This window comes from Ursus americanus, chromosome 11 (genome assembly GCF_024610735.1).
Source record: "Ursus americanus isolate L20-20 chromosome 11, mUrsAme1.1.p, whole genome shotgun sequence".
NCBI classification, from domain to species: Eukaryota; Metazoa; Chordata; class Mammalia; order Carnivora; family Ursidae; genus Ursus; species Ursus americanus.
In genome coordinates this window covers 24,766,436-24,792,039 of record NC_142137.1, presented here as the reverse complement: position 1 = coordinate 24,792,039, position 25,604 = coordinate 24,766,436, and the positions used below count along the sequence as shown (strand labels likewise).

The following is a 25,604-nucleotide window of genomic DNA, read 5'->3' as shown; positions in this document are numbered from 1 at the left end:
TATACTCCTCTCCTCTTGACACACTCGCACCCACTCGAGTCCTTTTTCCTGGCCGACACTCCCTGCCTTGCTCAGACTGGCCCCCTGCTTATTTCTTTTTACTCCTTCCTTTCCTTAGCTCTCCTGAATATTTGATGTTGTCTCTTCTCTAGTCCACTCACCTTAACTTTCTTCCTCCATTTGCTCAGCTGAGCGGATAAGTGGTTTTCTTTTGAGAAACACTTGTACTCTTCGTGTTTTTGCTTCTTAATTATTAAGGGCAAAGATGCCTCAGTGAGTTGTAGAGAAATCGAGTAGGGATGTGGGTCTGAGTCACTTTCTAGAAACGGTCTTTTTAAAATGGGATAAATTGATTTTCGGTTCCGCACTGTTCAAGTGGTTGCCAGCAGAAAAAATGGAAAGGAGGAGATATGTTGAAGGTAGACGGTTCTTTCCAACGAATATCCCAGGCTTAAAGTAGGAATCTATCCAGTCAGTAGTCACTATCCTCTTGGGACTTTTATCACTTATTCTGAACTGTGAAACTTACCATTAGGATTTTAAGACCACAATTTATGCTTCCAGTAAAAACAAACGAACAAAACCCTTTTTTATTTGTAAATAATTTCAAGCATGTTGAAAATTTGCAAGAATAAAAATAGTACAAAGAACACACCTGCATATCTTTTAATCAGATTCCCTATTCTGAACATATATACATACTATTTACATGTATATCTAAAATACACACATTTTTAATGACTCATTTGAGAGTAGATTGCATACATCGAGGCCCTTTATGCCTAAATACTTAATCGTGTATTTCCTAAGAATAGAAATATTCTTTATAGTAATCAATTTAAACACATTAAATATTGATATAATACTTTATACCATTGATATCCCAGTTTTTCTAATTGACCCAGAAATGTCCTTTATAGTATTCTTCCCTTTCTAGTACAGGATCTAGCCTAGGATCACATATTACAGTTAGTTGTCGTGTCTCTTTCATCTTCTTCAACTGGGAACATTTCCACAGCTCTTGCTTTTGTGGGTAGAGCTGTAGTTCTCAGATGGGGCAGTTTTGCTCCCTAGGGGAACACTTGGTAGTATATGGAGATGTCATACCTGGGGCATGCTATTGGCATTTAGTAGGTAGAGGCCAGGGAACACCCTGTAATGCCCAGCACAGCCCTACAATGAAGAATTATGGGCCTCCCAATGTCAATAGTACCAAGGTGGAGAAACCCTGGACAAAAATTATCTTTTTTCCCCCATTTTCCTTTTTTTTTTTTTTTTAAAAGATTTTATTTATTCATTTGACAGAGATAGAGGCAGCCAGCAAGAGAGGGAACACAAGCAGGGGGGAGTGGGAGAGGAAGAAGCAGGCTCACAGCAGAAGAGCCTGATATGGGGCTCGATCCCATAACGCCGGGATCACGCCCTGAGCCAAAGGCAGACGCTTAACCGCTATGCCACCCAGGCGCCCCCCCCATTTTCCTTTTTTTAATTAAACTTATACTTTGAGATAATTGTAGATTCACATGCTGTTGGAAGAAATAATACAGAGATCCAATGTATCCTTTATCCAGCTTCTCCCAGTGGTAACATCTTGCACAACTGTAGTACAATATCACAAGTAGATCATTGAAATTGATATAGTCAAGTCACTACAAGGATCCCTTAATTGCCCTTTTATAGCTACCCCCACTTTCCTTGCTCACCCTCTTGCTATAATTTTTTGAGACGCCTGTCATTTCTTTGTTACTACAGAGGTGACCAAATAGCAATAATAAAGTGATTTTACTTGTTGGCATGAGTGGGCTAAACCTGTCCTGTGTATGTTAATTCTCTGTAGATGTAATTCTCTGTGGAATGTTAATTCTCTGTAGATTTTAGATGATATACACTCAAAGCACACACACACGTACTTACATGTTTTAAAGTTTAGTAATGAAACTAATGAGCTTACCATCCAATTTAAAAACTGTAACTACCAATCCTTTTGAAATTATCTGTACTCCCCAGTCCATGTCCCTGAACTCCAGTGTACTGGATTTTGTGCTTATTTTTCCTTTTTAAAAGTTATATTGGTGTTTCTCTAAATAATAACATGTTAAATTTTGCTCACTTTTGAAATTTATAAATATGGTAGTTTATTGCTTGTAGTCTGCTATGCTTACTTTTTATCCATAATTGTTCCTAAGATTCATCCATGTCGTGTTTAATTATACTTCATGAGTTTTTTACTCATGATGTATGTTTTCACTCATGGTGTATGAAATCCTATTGTGCGAATATGCCACAGCCTTCTTTCAATCAGCATTTGGGTGGTTTGCATTTTGTGTTATGAAAAATGCTGCGGTGAATGTGCTTCACGTGTCTCCAGGTGTACTTGTCTTGAGAGAATAGATGGAGGAGGAGTGTATGCACGTGTTCAGTTTTAGTAAATAATAGCAAATTGTTTTCCAGAGTGATTGTACCAGCGGACACTCTCATGAGCAATGTCTGAGTTCAGATTACTTCATGTTCTCGTAGCACTAGAACCTTGAAGTTTCTTAAATTTGCTAATCAAATAGTGGGTTTCACTGTGTGTGGTGGGAATAGTAGTGTTAGTAGTGGTAGGGTTTGTAGTAAGTAGTACACTGCATCATGCGTATTATTGTCTTTGTAATAAAACGTTGACGTGAAAAGGGCAGAGCTGGAAAAGGCCCTATTAATGTGTATATTGTGAGAATTGTAATCCATCTACTTAGTTGCCAGAGCATCAGGTGGGTTGTTGGAGAAGATCCCTTCTGAAGCCACCAGAGACACACTAGATGAAAGCTTAATAAGACTAATGGCTCTAACAATTTCCTGGTTGTAGCCTGCCCTGCCTGCCCAATACCATACTACAGTGAGAGAATTGGAGAGGAACAAAATAATTAAGTTGCAGCAAAGGTGTTACCATATATGGTAACATATATGAATTGTTTCATTTTGTGAGAAAGGAAAGAGCTAATGTGCATGTAGTTTTATGATACTTTGATAGTGTATCACAGATTATTTATTTAAGCAGTCTGAACTCACAGGCAGTCAGTGAACAAAAAACTTTTGGGGAGGAGGGGCGCTTGGGTAGCGCAGTCGTTAAGCGTCTGCCTTCGGCTCAGGGCATGATCCCGGTGTTCTGGGATCGAGTCCCACATCAGGCTCCTCTGCTGGAAGTCTGCTTCTTCCTCTCCCACTCCCCCTGCTTGTGTTCCTTCTCTCACTGGCTGTCTCTCTCTGTCAAATAAATAAATAAAATCTTAAAAAAAAAAAAAAACTTTTGGGGAGGAAGTCCTATATTTATCTGTTTTAGCAGTGGAGCAGGCATTTGATCCAAAGGGTAGGCAGACTGTGATTATTGTAAATTATAGCTAAAAACATGGATTAAGCAATTATTTTTTTTGAATGATGTACACCTTGCTTTGTTGAAATCTTATCAGCAAAGCATTGATAATTAAGAGGAAGATAATGTATGTTAGCCAAGGACAGAACGACCCCTTGTAGTTGATTTAGTTAGACATAGGAAACTGGACTTGGTAAATTCCTTTACAGTTTCTTTTATATTTTGGGTTTCTATTATTTACTTAAATCAATATTCTAACCCCTTGGGTCATTTTACTTTTTGTTTAAATCTACACGGTATGTTAAAGATGAATCATGTCTAATACCCTAAAATTTAAGTGAAGGGTGTCATTTTTGGCAAACAGCAGGAGAAAAAAAGGAAATCACCATAATTTATTATTCACTACCTTCTCTTCCTTTACCTTCGCATCAAGAAAAGGAAAAAGAGCCTAGAAGTGTACTCTAATAGATTCAGAAGTGAGATTAAATTTAAAATCTTGGGGCGCCTGGGTGGCATAGTTGGTTAAGCACCAGACTCTTGATTTCAGCTCAGGTCATGATCTCAGGGTCATGAGATTGAGCCCCGTGTGAGCTCTGTGCTCGGCGCAGAGTCTGCTTCAGATACTCTCTCCTCTCCCTCTGCCCCTCCTCCCCAATAAATAAATAAATAAATCTTTAAAAAAAAGTTGAAAATCTTGAGATTTGGTGAAATAATGATCTTATTACTAGGAACAGTGTAGCAATTAGCTAATTTTTTACCCTTGTTCTTCTAGATTTCCTAGGGTTTTTATATTGTAAACTCCAATTAGATTTTAAAAATCCTCAATTAGCTCAATGCTCTGAAGCTTATGGAGGAATATAAAGACGTCTAAAACATGGACCATGTTCCCTGATAAACAGACATTGTGTTGGACTCGAGTATGTTTACAACTGTCTACCAGAGGAAGTAAATGACTTGTGGTAAATGAGTAGTGGGAATATATTAGCTATTTCATTCAGAGATACTGAAGTGGCCTGGAAGAGTAGAGAATCTTTCATGAAGAAATTGGGATGTCCTTAGGATGGGTGGAGAGAAATTACATGGGTAGGGGTGCCTGGGTGTCTCAGCTGGTTAAGTGGATGCATTCAGCTTAGGTCATGATCTCAGGGCCCTGGGATTGAGCCCCATGTTGGGCTCAGCGGGGAGTTTGCTTCTCCTTCTTACTCTCTCTCTGAGCTTTCTGTCTCTCTCTTTCTTTCTCTCTCTCTCTCTCTCAAATAAATTAAATCTTTAAAAAAAAATTACATGGGTAATATTTTAGGGTGGTAGTAGTGTATTACATATTGTTTCCTTTGTGATTCTTTTTCTCCTTTCTTCCTTAGGCTGTCATACTTCTACTGGGTATAGGGAGGACCTGAAAAGCAAGTGCAGTAAAGTAAAATGAGCAGCAAGAAAGGAACTAGAATAGCTAAAACAATGTTAGAAAAAAAAAAAAAAAAGAAAGTAGGAGGAATCATTGTACCTAATGTTAAGTCTTAGATATAATTTCATTGATCAAGACAGTGTGGTATTGGCAGAGGAATAGACAGATCGAAGAAACAGAATAGAGAACCCAGAAATAGGTCCACACAAATATGCCCAATTGATTTTTGACAAAGGTGCAAAAGCAATTCAATGGAGGGAGAATAGTCTTTCCAACAAGGTGCTGGAATGATTGGACATCACTGGCGAAAAAAATGAACCCTGACCTAAACCTTAAAAAAAAAAAAAAAAAAAAAGGAAAATGGATACCTGTGAGATCCATGTAAAATGAATTTGAATGTGAAATGTAAAACTATATAACTTTTAGAAGAAAACATCTCCAGGATCTGGGGCTAGGGAGACAGTTACTAGACATAACACCAAAACCCCGTTTCATAAGAGAAAAAAAATCAGCAATTCGACTTCATCAAAATTGGAGTCTTTGCTCTGTAAAAGACCCTCTTAATAGAATGAAAAGATTAGCCAGAGATTAGGAGAAAATATTTGTAAATCAAATATCTGAAGGACTTGTATCCAGAATATGCAAAGAACTCTCTAAACTCAGTGGTAAAAAAGTAAACAATACAATTAGAAAATGAGCAAAAAGAGCCTGTAAAGATGACAGGTAAGTATGTGAAAAGGTGGCAGGTAAGCATATGTAACATTAGCCATTAGAAAAATGTAAATGAAAACCATGATGAGATAACTGCTACTTACCTATTAGATGAGCTAAAATATAAAGTACTGACAATCTCATGTCCTTGTAAAGATGCAGAGAAATGAAACTAGATTTCTTTTAACATTGCTGATGGAAATATAAAAATGGTACAGCCACACTGAGAAACAGCTTGGCAGTTTCTTATAAAATTAAACATACACTTCCCATACAACCCAACAATCACACTCCAGAGAATTTATTCCAGAGAAGTCAAAACTTATGTCAAAACCTATACACAAATGTTTATGGCAACTTTATATGTAATAGCCCAAAACTGGAAATAACCCAAATATCATTCAATGGTGAATTGTTGAACAAATGGTGTTGCAGCCATGCAATGAAACCCTGCTCAACAATGAAAATAACTGACCTATTTATTCATACAACAGTTTGAATGAATCTGGAAAGAATTATGGTAAATAGAATAAGTCAATCCACACTACTGGGGGGAATGTAAAAAGGCACTACAGAATACAGTATGGTGGTTCCTCAGAAAAAATTAAAGAAAGAATTCCCATGTGATCCAACAATTTCACTTCTGCGTATATAGCCAAAAAAATTGAAAGCAGGGTCTCAAAGAAATATCTGTTCACCCATGTTCATGGCAGCATTATTTGCAAGAGCCTAGAGGTTGAAGCAACCCAGATGTCCATCAGTAGGTGAATGGATAAACAAAATATTGTGTACATATAATGGAATATTATTCAGCCTTAAAAAGGAAATTCTGGCACATGTTGTAACATGGTGAACCTTGAGGACATTATATTAAGTCAAATGAGCCAGTCACAAGAAGACAGATACTGTATGATTCCATTGATACGAGGTATCTGGAATGGTCACATTCAGAGAAAGTAAAATGGTGATTGCAGGGGCTGGAAGGAGGGGGAAATGGGAAGTTGTCATTTAAAGGATATAGAGTTTCAGTTTTTTAAGATGAAAAAGTTCTGGAGATGGGTTGCACAACATTGTGAATATACTGAACTGTACACTTAAAAATGGTTAAGATGGTAAATTTTATGTGTGTTTTACCACAAAGAAAAAGTCAATCTCAGAAGTTCATATATTGTTGAAAGGAAGAATTTCCTCTGCCCTTTAAGGTCCTTCTAGCTGGACTAAGAATCAAAATGACAGGCAGATTAACGGGAGAAAATCAAATTTAATAGCGTGTGTATGGGGAATCCACATAGACATGAAATTCCAAAGAAACGAAGCAAGGAGTTGGTTATATGAGCTGAGGAGAGGGGTAGGGGCCTGGGTATTACAAAGGGGAGAAAGACCATGAGCAGGAAGGTGAAAGGAGATGTTTGGAAAACAAATTTTGCCCTATTATTCAGGTAAGTTTCTTAGGTAAAAAGGAATCTCTGTTAATAGCTCTCTTCCTGGTATAAGCATGCAGTTGAGGGGGAGGTAAAGAGTTTTTCCTTGATCTGCTGGGTGTAGATTGCTTTAAACTCAAAATAATGTTCATGCCAAAGTAGCCAGTCTTGGGATATCCTGCCCTTGACCCCCTACGATACTGTATGATTCCATTTATACAACATTCTCAAAATGACAAAACTGTAGAGATGGAGAACAGGTTAATACTTGCTAGAGTCAGGGACAGTGTGGGGAGCAGGGAGGGTGTAAATACAAAGAGGTATGTTGTGGTGATGGAACATTTCAATATCTTGATTTTAATAGCGGTTACATGAATTTATACATGGGATAAAGGTGCTTAGAACTATGTACACCTACACATACAAATGAATATAGGTTAAGGAAAATGCTGAAAATAGATAAGGCTGTAGTTTTTTTCTTTTTTAAAAGATTTATGTATTTTTTTTTTGAGAGAGAGCAGGGGGATGGGGCAGAGGGAGAGAATCCAAGCAGACTCCATGCTGAGTGCAGAGCCCTACGTGGGGCTTGCTCTCACGATCCATGAGATCATGACCTGAGCCAAAACCAAAAGCTATACACTTAACTGAGCCACTCAGACTCCCTAGGTCTGTAGTTTTGTTAACACTAATGTACCAATGTTAATTTTTGGTTTTCATACTGTATTATAGCTGAATACTGAGGAAGGCCAGATGAAGGATCCATAGGACTCTATACTATTTTTGTAACTTTCTGCAAGTCTGTAATTATTTCATTATTTTAAAAAGCTGAAAAGAATCACTTTGAATTGAGAGAGAGAATGAGTGAGTGAATGAACCAGCAAACAAGCAGTAGGCCTGGGAGACGGGACACCTGTATGTTCTAGTTTCATCTCTGTCAGTAGGTAACAGTATGACCCTAGGCAAGTTATTCCATGTTTTCTGGGCTTTCGTTTCCTCAGCAATGAAGTAAGGAGTTTGAATAAATGATTTCCAAAGGTGTTGCCATTTCTAGACTAGTACAGAAATTAGCGTTGTAATTGAATATGGCAGGTAAGGGAGCCATTGTCATTTCTCAAGCAGGGAATGAGCAGATTGGATGCAATGTGGTAACACAAATCTATAGTCCTTTTCCTACTATTTTAAAATCCTAAAGACTCAGAAAACAGAATGTTTTTCCAGGCTCATAAATCTGACCTGAACTGATGTGAGATTATTTATAGTCTTTCTTTATTCCACTTAATGTGAATATTCATGCATTTTGCTGCAGAAATATTCATGTGTTTGATTACAGGGTGCTGCCCCAGATCCTGCTGGAGTGCTGGGTAAAATGCACTTTGCTAAAATCAGAAAAATTTTGAATTGGTTGAAACCAACTTTGGATGAGGGATTGTGGACCTGTCCAAGCTGGACAGTGGGCTGTAGTATGGAATAGAAGCCCCAGTACGTGATGTAGATTGGTAATGTGGAGGTTGAAAGTAGCAACAGTGCATCAACCTTCACTTCCTCACAACTTGTACCCTATGGTTCATTATTATCTTGCTGATTAAATGTGATTATCCACTTGTGCAATATATATATATTTTTATTTTTAATCATTTAAATTTCTGTATAAATCATTACAGATCTCCCCTACTATCTGAAAGTAGAGCATTCCTATGAAACCTTCCATAAGCCAAAATGGCATCAAGCAAAAGAAGCAATTACCATTAATTTATATGGAAATTTTTTTGAGTGTTTCCAGACCCAAAAAATAATCTCCCTTCGGCTTTTTTTGATACCTTAGGACACATCTTGCTAACGAATTCACAAAATAAATTGAGATAAAGCACAGATGCTCACAGACATGGTTCAAAGCTATGGCAGCTTGATGCTGAGATGCTGAGTGTAGTTCCCAAGGAAGGAGCTTGGCGGTGCCACTCTCGCTGCTTGGGGTGCACACTGCTTCTGTAACGGCTCACTGCAAAACAAACATTGAACGCTATTTTTGCTTTTTGCGTTTTTTCATAAAAGTGAAAATCGTCTTTGTATTTCTTTTGGTTAGTGAAAATGTACTAATGTATGCCTTTTGTAAAGCAAAGTGGCTTTAACGTGAACTTTTGAAAGGCAGGGGATACCCGTATTATTTTGTTTAAAGTACTTTTAGTTTTATATATACCTACTGTCAAGAACTTAAATGCTCTTAATAATCATATAGAGGACCCTTTATTGTTTCTAAGGTAATGACATACTTTTCTCATATAGAATTAAATTTTTGTTGTTTATACGTAGTTGATTTCATTGACCAATATGGCCTTATTTGTTTTCATTGATTACTGTTGACATAATTGGCTTTTAGGATTACATTTTTGTTTAAATACTCTTTTTACTTTTGCCTTGATCTCTATTGCACATTTAGGTAGATAGGATTAATTTAGTATGCATTTAGTGGAGACAAATTATGACATTTCATCTCTCTCTAAGGGGGTGTTGATTCCTTGGCAGAGACTTTTTATTCCTGACTGAGTTCACTACAGTTACTTGGCTACCTATAAAACCTTATTAGTCTTTTCTGCATGTTAAAATTCTTCAGAGATCTTTGAATTTATTATTAGAAATTTAACTTTAGTCTCTTCCATGTTTATAAAAGACCCTTTTTAGATTCAGTTCTGTAATTACTGACTGAAAACCTGCATTGCTTATGAAGGACTTTTTTTTTTTTTTTTTGGATGACTAGGAGAAAATTAAAAATTTTAAATCATTCCACAAATATTTGAGGTGCTCTTGGCATGGAATGTACAAACAAGAATAAGACACAGTTGCTTCCCTTCAGAAATTCATCAGAGATGGTATAGTGAGCATGAGCTCTAGAATCAGACTGTTTAGATTTATATCCTGTCTCTGCCACTACCAAGCTATGTGATCTCAGGCTACTTCCTTAACCTCTTTGTGTTTTAGTGTCCTCATTTCTAAAATGAGGATAATAATAGTACCCATATCTTAGGGTTTTATGAAGATTAAATGGGTAAATATAGGTAAAGTGCTTTGAACAGTATCTGGCACATAGAAAGTATCCAAATGTTAGCAATTTTCATTATTATTGGAAATTCATTTTAGTGGGGAGATGTGCAAATAGTGAGAGTACCATGGGATAAATGCTATAGTATTGTGAACAATATGCTGTAGAGACAGAGAGGTTTAAAAAATATCTCTACAGAAAATTGAAGACTTTGAAAGATGAGATGACCTAAGAGTTGGGTCACGTTGAATGAAAAGGAAATGACCAAGGCAGGAAAATAAATTAAAACAGAAGAAGTTGCTTAGCCAGGGGTAGGGAAGTGGTAGTTTGATGTAGGCTGAACACGGGGTGGGATGAGACAAAAAGGATAGGTTGAACATACATGTCTGCTTCTGCCAAGACAGAGTAACCAATGCTAAACTTTACCTTCCACTGTAAACAAATAGGAAACAGGACAAAAAATATGAAACAATTGTGTTCTTGGAGAACGAGGCAGTACAGGATTGTGATTCCTATGAAAGGGAAAACAGATGAGGTGAGAACTATCACTCTGGCTTTGTACTGGTAGGTATTTTCCAATATCAATATCCAATATGTGTTTCCAATAGCAACACATAGAGGGGGAACTCGAGCAGAGGATGGTGAGTATCAGTGAGTTTGAGGCAGATCAGATTTTGGGGGAGCGGAGGCAGCTGGAATTTGTGGGGCAGAATACAGAAGAGGAGGGAGTATACAAAGAAAGGCTCCAGAAATCTGAGGTGCCCAGTTGAGTCAATTGTTGAAGTATAAGCAGCACATGCCTAGGATGAAAATCTCTGAGGCTGGGGAGCTATAAGCTGTACAATTCTCAGAGTTTTCACGGAACTGGGAGGCATTTGAGTTCCAACTGGACGTTATGGAAAGACTTTGTTGAACAGCCAGGCACTCAGTGGAGACCCCAGAAAATTATGCCTTAGTCATAGGGATAAACCAACTTTAGAGTGCAGTCTGCTCCAGAACCTTCCTGCTAAAGTGAAGCAGCAAGTCTCAAAAAGATCAAGCTGACCCAAAGTAATTGAACTGCCAGGCAAAGCACGCCAAAACTCTTAAAAGGAAGACTATAAAATCCGGACACTCAACAACACAATATAACAATATCCAACATCCAATTAAACATTACAGGCCATTTCAAGAAGCAGGAAAATATGACACATACCAGGAGAAAAATTAGTCAATAGAAACAGATCTGTAAGACACAGACGATGGAATCAGCAGACAAGACTTATTATAAATATACTCAAGTTTTTATTTTTATTTATTTATTTTAACTTTAAAATCATTTTTTAATTTAAATTCAATTAACATATAATGTATTATTGGTTTCAGAGATACAGGTCTGTGATTCATCAGTCTTATATAATGCTCATTACATCACATGCCCTCCTTAATGTCCATCACTTAGTTACCCCATCCTTCCACCCCTCTCCCCTCCAGCAACCCTCAGTTTGTTTCCTGTGGTTAAGAGTCTCTTATGGTTTGTCTCCCTCTCTGGTTTCGTCTTGTTTTATTTTTTTCCTCTCTTCCCCTATGATCCTCTGTTTTGTTTCTTAAATTCCACATATCAGTGAGATCATATGATAATTGTCTTTCTCTGATTGACTTATTTTGCTTAGCATATACCCTCTAGTTCCACCCACATTGTTACAAATGGCAAGCTTTCTTTTTTTTTATGGCTGCATAATATTTTGTTGTATATATATATAACCACATCTTCTTTATCCATTCATTAGTCAATGGACACCTGGGCTCTTTCCATAGTTTGGCTTTTGTGGACATTGCTGCTATAAACATTGGGGTGCATGTGCCCCTTTGAATCACTACATTTGTATCTTTGGGGTAAATACCCAGTAATGCAATTGCTTGGTCATAGGGTACTTTATTTCCAATTTTTTGAGGAACCTCCATACTATTTTCCAGAGTGGCTGCACCAGCTTGCATTCCCACCAATAGTGTAGGAAGGTTCTCTGCTCAAGTTTTTAAAAGAAAACATGGATAATGATAAAAGTGATAGAAAAAATATATGTCAAGAGTAATATCTGTGACTGAAAGTTCGGTATGTAAAAGGAAAAAAATTATCTGGGTTGGCTCAACAGCAGATTAGACCCTGAAGAAGAAAGGTAAGTGAACTGAAGACATAGCAACAGGTACCCTTTTCAATCTGATACAGAGGCTCCATGAAAAATTATAGCTAATATTCTTAATAGTGAAAGACTGAATGTTTTCTAGGACAGGACTCAAGAGAAGGATATTCTCCTTACCTCTTCTGTTTAAAATTTTACCAGAAGTTCTAGCCAGTCAAGAAAAAGAATTTAAAGGTATTTTGGATTAGAAAAGAAAAGCAAGTCGTAATTACTAAATAACATCACATGCTAGGAAATCCCTGAGAATTTACAAAAAAGCTGCTAGAACTGATAAGTGAGTATAGCAAGCATAAGACGTATAATGTCAAAATATACAAACCAATTGTGTTTCCTTATATCAGCAATGAACAGTTGGAAAATGGATTTGCAGAATGTTTGCAATAGTATCAAAAACAAATGCTGAGGGATAAATTTAACAAAATATAAACAAAGTCTGTACATTGAGAGCTATAAAACACTGATGAGGAAATCAATAGTGACCTAAATATACCCTGTTAATGGATTGGAAGAGTTAATATTATTAAAATGTCAGTTCTTCCCAAATTCATCCATAGATTTAACATAATCCCAATCAAAATTTCTACAGGTGATTTTTTGGTCAAAATTATCCTACAATTTGTGATTGCTAAGATCCACAATAGCTAAAACAATTTTGAAAAATAACCCTGTAATGCTAGCATTACATGATTTCAAAACTTCCTAGATAGCTACAATAAGCAAGACTATGAGGGATTGGTATACAGACAGGCATATACATCATTATGACTGAATATAGTTCTGAAATGGACCCACAACTCTATATGGTAATCCATTTTTGACAAAGGTAGCAAGGCAGTTCAGTGGGCAAAGGATAGTATTTTCAACAAATGGCGCTGGGGGGGGAGATCTCATGCCATAAAGAACAGTCACCCTGAAATGGATCCTATACCTAAACATGAAAACTAAGATATGAACATTCTGAAAGAAAGCACAGGAAAAAAATTGTGACTTTGAACTAAGCAGAGAATTTTGAGAAAGCATGAAGTGTAAAAGAAAAAAAGAAAAATTAGAGTTCATTACATTTTAAAACTGCACTTTTAAAAATGCTGTTAAGAAAATGGCAATGGGGCGCCTAGGTGGCTTAGTCAGTCGGTTGAGCATCCAATCTTGGTTTCAGCTCAGGTCATGATCCCAAGGGTTGTGGAAATCAAGCCCCTCCTTGGGCTCCACACTCAGCAGGGAGTCTGCTTGAAGACTCCCTCCCTCTGCCCCTCCTCTTGGATGTGTGCACTCTCTCCCTCTCTCTCTCTCTCTTAAATAAATAAAAAAAAGGAAAACAGAAAACGGCAAGCCACAGAGTGGGAGAAAATATACACGTCTGACAAAGGGCTAGAACATATAAAGAAGTCTTACCACTCAAGAAGACAATCAATTTAAAAATTGGAGAAGATTTGGACATTTTACCAGAGAACTTGCCAAGAACTTACCTAGCCAATTAGTATGTGAAAACATGCTTAACATCATTTGTCACCTGGAAATGCAAAGTAAAACCAGAATGAGATGTCACTACATACAACCAAGAATGACTAACTTTAGGAAGTCTGACCGTAAATGTTCGTGAGAATGTGGAGCAGCTGGAACTGTACTATACTGCTAATGGGACTGTAAAATAGTACAATCACTTTGAAGAACTATTTGGTCGCTGTGTGTGTGTGTGTTTTTTTAAAGTTAAGCATATCCTTGTACCTTATAATCCAGCAATCCCACTCCTGGGTTTTAAAATGATAGTGAATGGAAACGAATATGCAGTCAGAGATTTTAACACCATTATTCAGAGCAGTTTTATTTGCTGTAGCCATAAACTGGAAACAATCCAAATGTCTATTTAAGGTGAATGGAATATCCTTCAGAAAGAAAAAGGAATTGATTAATGATTCACTCAATAACATGGATGGATCTCAAGAACACTATGCAGAGTGAACGAAGGCAGATACAAAGGAGTGCATACCGTATGATTTTATTTACATGAAAAATCTAGAATAAGTAAAATTATGGTGACAGACAGCATCCACTTTGTTGTTTGCTTGGGGCCATAAAGGTGAAAAAAGGAAATTTTAGGCTACTAGAAATGTATCATATCTTTATTGTTGTGGTGGTTACACAGATGTATACATCTGGCAAAACATTTTACCGTACACTTAAAATGGATACGTTTTATTGTCAGTGAGTGTTATTGAATGTGTCATGTTTATTGCTAAAGGGTGTTCCTTTGCATGGAATATAAGCAATTTGTTTATCTGTTCACCTTAAATGAACATTTTGATTGTTTCTAGCTTTTGGCTACTGTGAATAAAGTGCAATGAATTAAAGTTTTTAAAAAAATAAAAGAAAGGAAAAGTTGTAGCTAGATTTGGAGGTGCTTCTTTATGTAGTGTTAAGATGTAATTTTATTTTGAGGTCAGTGGAAACCACTAAGGTTAAGTAGTAGAGAGACTTGAATAGATGTGTCTTTTGAAAGCTGACTTTCGCAGCTGTGAAGGTTGTGGGTTGCAGAAAAAGAAAAACTGGAGGCAGGAAGACCTGGCAGAAGATTGCTATAATCTATTAATTTCTCCCCCTGCCCAGCTTTATCAGGGTGAATGGTCAAGTAAATTATATATGTTGAAAGTGTACAACATGATTATTTGATATATGTGTACATTGTAGAATGATTACCTCACACAGTTACCTTTGTGTGTGCCCGATGTGTGTGGTGAGAATGCTTAAGATCTACTCTCATAGTAGATTTCAAGTATACAGTAAAGTGTTATTAACTTAGTTACCATGCTGTACATTAGATCCTCGGTACTTATTTTCTTATAAGCTTATACCCTTTGACCAGCATCTTCCCATTTTTCCTACCCCCCAGTACCTGGTAATCATCATTCTGCTGTCTTTTTATATGGGTTGAGTTTGTCCCTTCCCCCCCCCCTTTTTTTCAAATTCCACATTTAAGTGAGATCATACAGTATTTGTCTTTGTCTGGCTTATTTTATTTAGCATAATGTCCTCTGGGTTTATCCATGTTTTTGCAAATGGCAGGATTTCCTTCTTTCTCATGATTGAATAATATTTCACTGTGTGTGTGTATTTATGTATCACATATTCGTTACCATTTATCAGTCGATGAACATTTAAGTTGTTCCCATATCTTGGCTTTCATGAATAATGCTGAACATGGGAGTATAGATATCACTTCAGGACAGTGTTTCCATTTCCTTCAGATAGATACCTAGAAGTGGGATTGCTGGATTGTGTGATAGTTCTATTTTTAATTTTTTCAGGACCCTCCATAATTCCATAATTATTTACATACCCACCAATTTACATACCCACCAGAAGTGCACAAGAGTTTCCTTTTCTCCTCATCCTCACCAATACTTGTTATCTCTTGTCTTTCACTAAAAGTCATTCTAACAGGTGTGGAGTGATATCTCATTGTAGTTTTGATTTACATTTCCCTAATGATTAGTGTTGAGCACCTTTTCATGTACTTGGTCGCCCTCTCTGTTTTCTTTGAGAAAATGTCTTTTCAGGTCTTTTGCCCATATTTTCATTGGATTATTATTGCTATTATTATTTTGCTATTGAGATATATGGTTTGCAGATATTTTCTCCCATTCCGTAGGCACCTTTTCATTGCATTGGTTGTTTCCTTTGCTGTACAGAAGCTTTCAGTTTGATGTAGTCTTACTTGTTTATTTTTTGTTTTGTTGCCTTTGTTTTTAGTGTCATATTCCACAAATCATTGCTAAGACCAATGTCAAGGAGATTTTTACCTATTCTCTTTTGGAGTTTTACAGTTTCAGGTCTTACAAATAAGTCTTTAATCTGCTTCAAGTTAATTTTTGTGAATGGTGTAAGACAGAGGTCCAGTTTCATTCTTCCATTCATTTCTTCTTTCAGCAGCTGGTCAAGTGTGTCCCCTAGTGGCCAGGTACTGTGCTTATTACCAGGGGATTCAAAGAACACAAGGCCCTGGACTGCATCTCCCCTACCCCTCAACACAATTTATATTCCAATAAGGGAAATAGATGCATAAAACAGTAAGAGTAATAAAATATTACACATGTTGGACTAAAAGTGTTTTCAAGCAAAATGAAGACACAAAGAATAGAGGGGTCCACTAGGCAGGGGCTAATGAATCAAGAATGCTCAGTGAAATGACTTGAGTTACATATTGAAAATTGAGAAGATATTCTTGGTGATAAAGGAATGATGAGGGTAGGGTATGAACTTGGGAAGTGGTGGTGGAGATGAGTTATAAAAAAAGGATAAGGTACATTTGCAAAGTGGAGTTGACAGGACTTGGTAATTTTGAGAGTAAGAGAACAGAGTTGAAGTAAGCTGAATAATTGAGTATGTTGAGGTACCGTTAATTGATAGAGGGTATACAGGATGAGAAGCATGTTTGGTACAGAGTAGAGGGGGAAATTTTGTAGATTTATTGAACTTGAAGTGTTTGTGGCATGTGGAGATGTCCAAAATGCAGTTAGAATGGGTCCAGTGCTCCTAATCGAAGTAGGCATGAACTGGAGTTGGAAGGTACGATTTGAAGCCATAGGGATTTATGATCTTTTAGGAAGGGGGTATAGAATAATGTCAGTGTTGTTCGGTTGCAAAGAAAGAAATTGATTTTGGATTACTTAAGCAAATACAAGAAATTTATTGGAAGGATACTAGGTAGATCACAGTTTTGAAGGGGGAGTTAAAAATCAGGCCTTAGGAAGAATGGAAACTGGGGAAGCTCTAAGGGTTATTAGAAGCACGGATTTAGGGACAATTTCTCTGCAGTTGAGCACTGTTGCCAGGAAGTTTTGGCTCTGGCTGCCTTTTATCCTCATGGCTCCTCAAAGATCAAATTCCTGCGAAGGAGGATTCAGTGGCCTTTCTTTCATCTTATAACTGTGGTAGATCAGTTCCTTTACTGGCAAATGGTGTACTGTGAGCAGCCCTGCCTGTGTCATTGGCCTCTCCTTTGGTCAGTTAGGGGTAACTACTGTGTTTCAGATCAACTCAAACCTCATAGAATAAGGGAAAGGAATTTCCTTGAAGGAGAGTGAAATGTTATGAGACGAAGGAAGAATAGGTTCTGGGCAGGACGCCCCCCCTTAATCCTGAGCTTAGTGGTCACAGAGTACCCTTCATGAAGCCATAGGTGCAGCTTGAGGGGTAGGTGGCATGTAGCAGGGTACAGTACACCCTTAGGGAGTGTAAATGATCTGATAGTCAACATAATTGTGCCTTCAGATCCCATTTGGGCCTGCACCTGTTTTTCTTGGAGATGGCCTGCTGGAATTTAGAATTAAATGCATCCAGTAACAGTTAATGATGAGCTACCAGATTGCATGGTCATATAATGTTGTTCTATTCAGTTTTCACCAGTCTACTAGTGAGCTTTTTTTCTCAAAAGGAAATAGTTACTTCATTTGCTTGCTGAAAGGGCCATGGCCTTGCTCCAAAAATGTTGGGGGGCTGGGGTGTATTAATTGGTGCTTTTTTACAGGTTCAACACAACATTATTGTAGGTGGAAGCATCTTTTGACTTGTCTGTACAGTAAAGTTGTGGGGGAGGAGGGCGGTTTGTGCACCTGCTGTTCAAGCAAGGGGTGCCCCACCCAGAACCTGGTTACCCCTTTGTCTCATAGCAGCATCTCACCTTTCCTTTAGAAGTTTTAGAAATTTCCCCTAGAAATGCAGTGATTTTGATAAGGAAATGGAATTCATTCAGCTTCTACTTCGTACTTTTTACTATAATATTCCTTCTTCCTGAGCCAGGAGCCATTGTGCGATTTTGTCAATTTGTGGGAATATCTGAAGAGTAGGATGTGTCTGGGTCTCACAATGACTACTGTGAGAAGAGGCTGAGTTAGAACTCCACCTTTCTCATGACTCATAAATCGTCAGTCTGACCTGTGAACCAGTGATATTCTTAATTCCTAAGAATTAATGTTAGCTCAGAGCTAGTAGGTAATCATCCTCGAGGGCATTGGGTATTTCCTTCTCACCAGCTCATGATTACCTGGGTAAATGGCTGGTAGTTTCTTTGGAAAAAGGGAAGCCCATGGTGTAATCCTAATGAATTAGGTTTCAGATACCCATTTCTCTCTCTTCTCATATTGCTCATTACCACTGTGTTGCCAACTTCTTTTCATCAATACTGTTGTATTCTATAATTATCTCTTCTTTATTCTTCTGCAGGAGTCAGAATTTCCCTGTGTGTGTGTGTGTAACACCTTAGAGGCCCTTTAGTTACCAAAAAATATTCGTCTGTGCTTGTGGCTTGAAGAGTTCAATGAATGTTTTTCTAAAAATAGCTGCCTTGGAGTAGGTTTTTAAAATGGGCACTAGATGTTAACCATTCAGATAGTTGTTTCTGATTTAATGCTTATTTGAAGTTCTAGATACAAATCTTCAGTTTATGGAGTGCAGCTGCATTTGCTTTTCTTCCTATGACTCACCAAAGCTTACTCAAAGCCTTTCATTTTTTTCTATTTTTGTATACTGGAACTTCATTTTAACAAATATTTAAAAATAGTTTCAAAAATTACCATTCTTTTGGAATCTCCTTGGAAATTTATTTCATTTGCTCCAAAGACTTTTTTTTCTTTTTTAAAGCAAACTGAATTGGTTTTATTTCCAGAGGTGTGAGGCTAGAGATAGGTCTCATAAGTATTAGACCATACTCTAAAAACTTAACAGTAGTGTTTTGAATTTTTCGAACATTGATAATTTGCATGAACATATTCTTTATAACATTTAATAATTACAGGGGCTTTGTTACAGGTGCTTTCTGTATCGTAAATTATTAAATATCTACAAGTAAATGAAATTTATTTTATACTCAAAATAGAAATGGCTTCACACATCTGCTTCACCATTTCTGACTTGAGATTTCTTTTACGTTGCTGTATATTTAAAAGGAATGCCATTTATTTTCACAGGTCTAATAGTATATACAAAGCTTTTATTAAAAGCATTTTTATGTAGTACTAATTGTTTTTAAGTATTATGTATTTTCTCACATACTTTTTGTTCTGTAGTACCCATGATTAAACACAAGAGTGACAATAGAGTGTGCATGATACAATTTTGTGAGAACATAGAAAGGAGCTCCAGAAATGAACATCTAAGAAATCGATAGTCCTGGCCTTAGGAGTTTTTTTATAAAGCTATTTTATTTTATTTTTTTAAAGATTTATTTATTTATTTGAGAGAGAGAGAGCATGAGTGTGAGGGGTAGAGGGAGAGACAATCTCAAGCAGACTCCGTGCTGAGCACAGAGCCTGACATGGGTTTTGATCCCAGGACCCTTAGCCAAGATCATGACCTTAACTTCAGTTGGATGCTTAACTGACTGTGCCACCCAGGTGTCCCCTGACTGTAGAATTTTAATCTAAGTTTAAAAGTATTCTTGCATGTACCTGGTCAACTTAGGAAACAACTGGGGTGGAGTTTGAAAGATATGCTGCACTGTACAAATACAAGGTAGAAGTGGAGTCCTAGGACTGTTATCATGAGAAAGAGTAGCTGTGGAAGCTGTGTGGTATAGTGGAAAAAAACATAGTTTTGGAAGATGACTGAAGTGGATTCAGCCCTGGCTTATGTCATTTATTAGCTGCTGTTTGGGCATGTTAACTACTCAGACCTTCTGTTTTCTCATCAGCAAAAATGGGAATAATAATACCTATCTTGTTGTGAGTCTTGAATGAAAGACTTAGGTGACGACGTAGTTTTATTTTTCCCTCCCTAACTGGAGAATAGGAAATATCCTTGGCAAAAATAAACATCCTTTCTCATGATCCCAGGGTCCTGGGATCAAGCCCCGCATCGGGCTCCCTGCTCAGTGAGGAGTCTGTTTCTCCCTCCCACTCTGCTCCTCCCCCTGCTTGTGCTCTCTCTCTCTTTCTATCTCAAATAAATAAATAAAATCTTTAAAAAAAATAAACATCCTTTCTGAAGCAAAATATAGATTAATATTGCATTAGTTTATTATATTTTCATTAATGAATTGTAAGTAAAATAGGATCGACTGATGGGTTAGGAATATGAAGAAAGTAGTGGTTGCTGATTAACATGCAGCCCTGAATTAGATTTTAGACTTTTAAGTTGGTTTAGTATAAAGGAGTTCAAAATATGAATACAGTTGGCTGCTGTGGATGGGTTACAAACCCAGACAAAGTAGAAAATAGGGAGCCAGTGGTCTCTTAGATGGGTGAGAATAATATCTGTCAAGAGGTTTTGTAATCTATAAGTCATTTTAACAATGAATAAGGTACTATCACTTTTTTACCCTTTCCAGGATTAAGGGGGAAACATCTGAGGGTGGTATATCTCCCAGACTCTCCAGCATACCCCTGTCCACGGGTAAATTGGCTGTTATTTAAGCAGTCATCGCTGCTACAGGAACCATGGGGGCACTTACATGTCCCAGTAGTTAGGGGCCTAAGACAAATGTTTAGATATGGTGATGCCCAGTCTAGTTTTATGGATTATAAGCAAGGTGCCTGGCTCTTTATATGCATGTCAGATCTTGAAATCTCACTGAATGGCAGTTTGGTAAGTTACCTGCAGATAGATAAATTCTAACCTTCTGTGATACGGAGTCATAGATTCTTGAGGAGCTTCCCATTTTCTGTAGGATACAGTTTGGCCTGTGTGTGGCAAAACATTCCTTCCTTCCTTTCTAGTCACTTCTGCCACTCTCTCCCATTTCCACCCTAAGCTGTAGCCACAGGAAGTAAACCATCTACGTTCATACCTGGTAAACATTGCTTAACTCAGGACTCTACTCAAGTATTAGCCCTTTTGATAAGTTTTCCATGATTTCTCCAGTTTATTTATTTATTTTTTTTTTTAAAGATTTTTATTTATTTATTCGACAGAGATAGAGTCAGCCAGCGAGAGAGGGAACACAAGCAGGGGGAGTGGGAGAGGAAGAAGCAGGCTCATAGCAGAGGAGCCTGATGTGGGACTCGATCCCATAACGCCGGGATCACGCCCTGAGCCGAAGGCAGACGCTTAACCGCTGTGCCACCCAGGCGCCCCTAATTTCTCCAGTTTAAATTGCTCATTCCTCCAGCTGTCTCTTTGAAGAATCAGAAGATGTGACACCATCGAGCTTTCATTCTCCATGGTCTTGATCAGCTGGTGTCAAGTGGTGGCTGCTTCCTTTAGACTGGGCATATGTTATACACTTTATATATAAGTCTATTTGTCAATTATTCCTCAGTAAAGCTGGGAGAAAAAAGATTGTACATATGTTCTTCAGTTCACCATTTGAGATACATCAGTTACACCTGACCACTTCATGGATTAATTGGCCTATTTGGATCCTTTATTTTGGACCTCTGATTTTGATATAAATATTTCTAAGACTATGATCTTTTTGAAAGAAATGACTTTGTCTTTATATTCCTATTGCCCAGCATATACTTGACACATAGAATGCCTTCAAGCAGTATTCAGAATTTAATTGAATGGAGTAAAACCTTTCCCAGCCAGAGGACTTTGCCTTTTTCCTCACCTTCGTTTGAGTCATTACTTTAATTAGATCATGATATTTATTTTACGTGTTTTTCTTCATAGTGTAGAACGTCATGGTTGGAGATCGTGATCAAATCCTCCCAAAGACAGAGAAAGAAAAAAAATGCACTTAAATTGCAGCAGGATCGATTAAAATTAGGTGGGGCAAGCTTTCCTAGCTGTAACATTTGTTAGGGATGGATTGCAGAAATGTTGTTGAGTCTTTTTATTTTGAAATCTTCACAGGACTGGCATACACCTTCTTGAAGGCTGACCAAGAAGAGTAGTATAAAATTCCTTATGAGGCTGTTCAGTGCACTACTGAGTGACCAGAATGTTTAGAAAATTTTGACTATATGTAATATATAGTATGAAAATACATTAGCTTTCAGAACTGCCTGGAAACAGAAGTCTCGCTCTTTTCCATCCTCGCTTTTTGCCGCTTGCTGTGCCAGCCATGTGCTCTCCTGCACCCCTCGAGGCCATGCCTCACAAAATTGAAGAAATCAAGGACTTTACACTCATGGCCATGTGAACAGATGCCAAACCTGTCAACATCAAGAAAAATAAGGATAATGTGAAGTTTAAAGTTCAGTGCAGCAGATACCTTTATACCTTGGTCATCAGAGACAAAGAGAAGGCAGAGAAACTGAAGCAGTCCCTGCCCCCAGGTTTGGCAGTGAAGGAGCATGAATGAAACTGGCACACTGATCTGAACTGTATATATACATCTATACATATATATGTATATATATTAGTTTTCAGATACTATAGATTTAGAATTTGAAATTCTAATCAGCAGGTGTTCAACTTCTGCAAAAAATGTAGAATTTGTTATTCTATAATTTGCTCCTCTATCAAAAACAGCTGTCTACAGATAGTGCTTCATCCTGTTGGCAAATTCATTACAAATGCAGGAAGTAATTCCTGTTTCATATGATTGTGATTTGTAAAAATAATTTAGGTGTAAGCTATCCACAAACCATTTTTTTTTTTTTAGTAACAAACCTATCTAAATCCTTATATTTTGGCATTACACATGAGTGTCATAAGTTTAAATGCTGGGACATCCGGGCACAAATAAAAGAAAGGGCTCATTTAGGATGGAATGGCAAACATTCTAATTGGGAGGGTCCTCATTTTGATTTCTGCCCTCCTGCCCCCACCTCTTAACCAAAAACCAAAGCAAAACATCTGGAGTTATTTAGGCAGTATAAATATTCTTAAAAGAATGGACCCCTAATCATAAAGCCTTTCTGGCACTGAAAGATGTTTTTGGATAGATAGAATTCACATGATTGGCAAAAATATCTTTGAATTCATAAAGGCTCCCATAAGTCGTGAGTGGAGAGTTTGGGAGTATGGCGGACTGAGGCTGTTGGAATTCATCATAGGCTTTTATAGGAAAGCAGTCAATTAGTGCACAGGCGTTACTCTCTCAGCTTTTCCCTTAGAGTAGGCTCCAAGAAAGATGGCTTATTTCCTGTTAAATGATGGTTGTTTCACTTTGAAAGAAATGTGGCATAGGTATAAATTTAGTTTTATTCTCTTTTCACGTGTTTAAACAAGTTTTGCTGCAGGGAGACAAGGAGAAAACAATGCCCTTCAAAGCCCCTATCGTTATCCTCTGCTTTCTAGTTCTGTCCGTAAGACAGAAAGTAGGGAGCAGGAATAGTAGCTAAGCATTGAAAAAAACCACACACACATTAGTGTCAATTAAGGAGGGGAATTGAAAGGTATAGCTGTGTTACAGTTAGTCAACCAATATTTATTGACCATCAACTGTGTATTAAAACACAGTGACGGATTTGTTGAGATAAAAAGGGTTTCTATACTCCAAGGACATAGAGTATTCTTGAGGAACCTAGATATAAATCTGTGAAGCTCAAGTGATAATGTAAGATAAAAGTAATTTCATCATAATTGTTAGTAATTGCCAAATGGAAGATTTAGGTAAGTGCTACAGGAGTTCAAGTCAGGGATAGACCACTGTGGGCTGACTAACCCGGAGGGTTCTGTGGAAGAATTTTGAGCAGCTGCTTGAAGAATGGGTAGAATTTGGACTGATGGAAAATAGGAAGAAGATAATTTTGCCCTTCCCTTTCACTGGAATATCATATGTGGAATTTGGAAAGAGTAGAATTAGTATCATATTAATTTGGGGTCAAAATCCGCAGTTAACCATGTGGCAGAACTTTAATGAACCTGAGAAAACCTCTTGTTGATTTCAGCATATTGTAAGTTTCCTTAATTCAGGTCTATAAAACAAAAACAAAACATTTTTAAAACACTGGAAGGCATAGAGAAAGTGATGCCATCCAGGATATTCACTTTGAAAGCAGCAGTGTTTATATTTTAAAGTTGGACATTTCAAGCAGTTTCACTGAGGGAAAGAACACACACAAAGGAGCCATGTGTCTCCACTTGAGAAACTTTGACTTTCAGCTGCACAGAAAGCTCTGGTAACTCCAAAGCATCAAATAAGCTTTCTCAGATTCTAATCTTCTTACAAGTTACCAATATAAAGAAGAAACGGTTTTTCTCTATGCCTTCTTTCTTATCCTCAGGACTAAAGTGATTATATTTTTCTCAAGATCAAGTTAAGGAAGATATCATTCTTTTCCTTCTATTTTCTTTTCCCTTTTTCCTGTCCTTCCTTCCTTTACTATATATTCATTGTAGAGTGCACTTGTGAGTACATTTTAATAAATTATCTACTTAAAAATATCTAAATCTGTACTCATTGCTGTTTACAGCTAGATGTAATAGAGATGTAGAGGTTATCAAATTTATGGCGAATGGGCATATATAGCCCTTGGGTTGCATGGATTTTTTTAAAAGCACAGCTGGTCAAGTTTTATTTGTTTTTAGGCTAGAAATGAATGACGTCTTTTCAGGAACCTGGAGGAATCATAAAGAAAAAGCAAATGTTTCTGTATCAGAGAGGATAGTTTTATTTTTTTCTGGGAGACTAAAACCATTAAGTAGGTTTTTAGCATTATTGTATACAAAATCTCTAGTTGAAAAAGAGCCTTCTTTATTCTTTAGTATGTGTTACTTGATTTTAAAAATTTAATCTCATTTTTATATAAAACATGTCACTGTTAGGGGCGCCTGGGTGGCACAGCGGTTAAGCGTCTGCCTTCGGCTCAGGGCGTGATCCCTGCTTTATGGGATCAAGCCCCACATCAGGCTCCTCTGCTATGAGCCTGCTTCTTCCTCTCCCACTCCCCCTGCTTGTGTTCCCTCTCTCGCTGGCTGTCTCTATCTTTGTCAAATAAATAAATAAAATCTTAAAAAAAAAAAGATAGTAATTAAAAAAAAAAAAGTCACTGTTAGACCACATAGAAATTTATTTTAAAAGTACCCATAATCTTACCATCTAGAAATAGCTAGTATTACTTTTTTGGTGTATAGTCTGCAGGACTATAAAAATGAGTTTGTCCATGTGTGTATTTTTGTTTCTATAGCAGTATATAGAGAATTGCTTTTAATGTTAAATGAACTTAATTTTTAATAACTACCTTATATTCCTTGTATAGATATACCATAAGTTGGATATTTTTCCTCCTAAATTTGATGTAATGTCTTTCCCTAGCCCTAGGTCTCAAAGATGTTTTCGTATATTTTCTTCTAGAAGTTTTAGTGTACATGTTAAATACATGCAGTTTATTGTATGCCAATTACACCTCAGTAAAGCTGCTTAAATTAAAAACAAATAAAATTTAAAAAATAACAGTTTTATAGTTTCATGCTTTACGTTTAAATCCATGATCCATTTTGCATTCGTTTTTGTGTATAGCATGAATTTTAAGTCAAAGTTCTTTTTTTTTTTTCCTGTCTGTGAACGTCCAGTTATTTCAGCATAATTTGTTGAAAAGACGACCCGAGCTCCACTGAACTGCGCGTGCACCTCTGTCAAAAAGCAGTTGGTGTATTTGTATCGATCCGTTTCTGGGTTCTC

At 37.2% G+C, this 25,604-nt stretch overlaps 1 protein-coding gene and 1 pseudogene across 4 annotated transcripts in view; both read left to right on the top strand.

Annotated features, from left to right (window-relative positions):
* On the top strand, positions 1 to 24,744 carry LOC148109250 (large ribosomal subunit protein eL38 pseudogene; annotated as a pseudogene).
* PDSS2 (decaprenyl diphosphate synthase subunit 2) overlaps positions 1 to 25,604 on the top strand; it is a 233,325-nt gene that overhangs the window by 569 nt on the left and 207,152 nt on the right. The window lies entirely within an intron of this gene.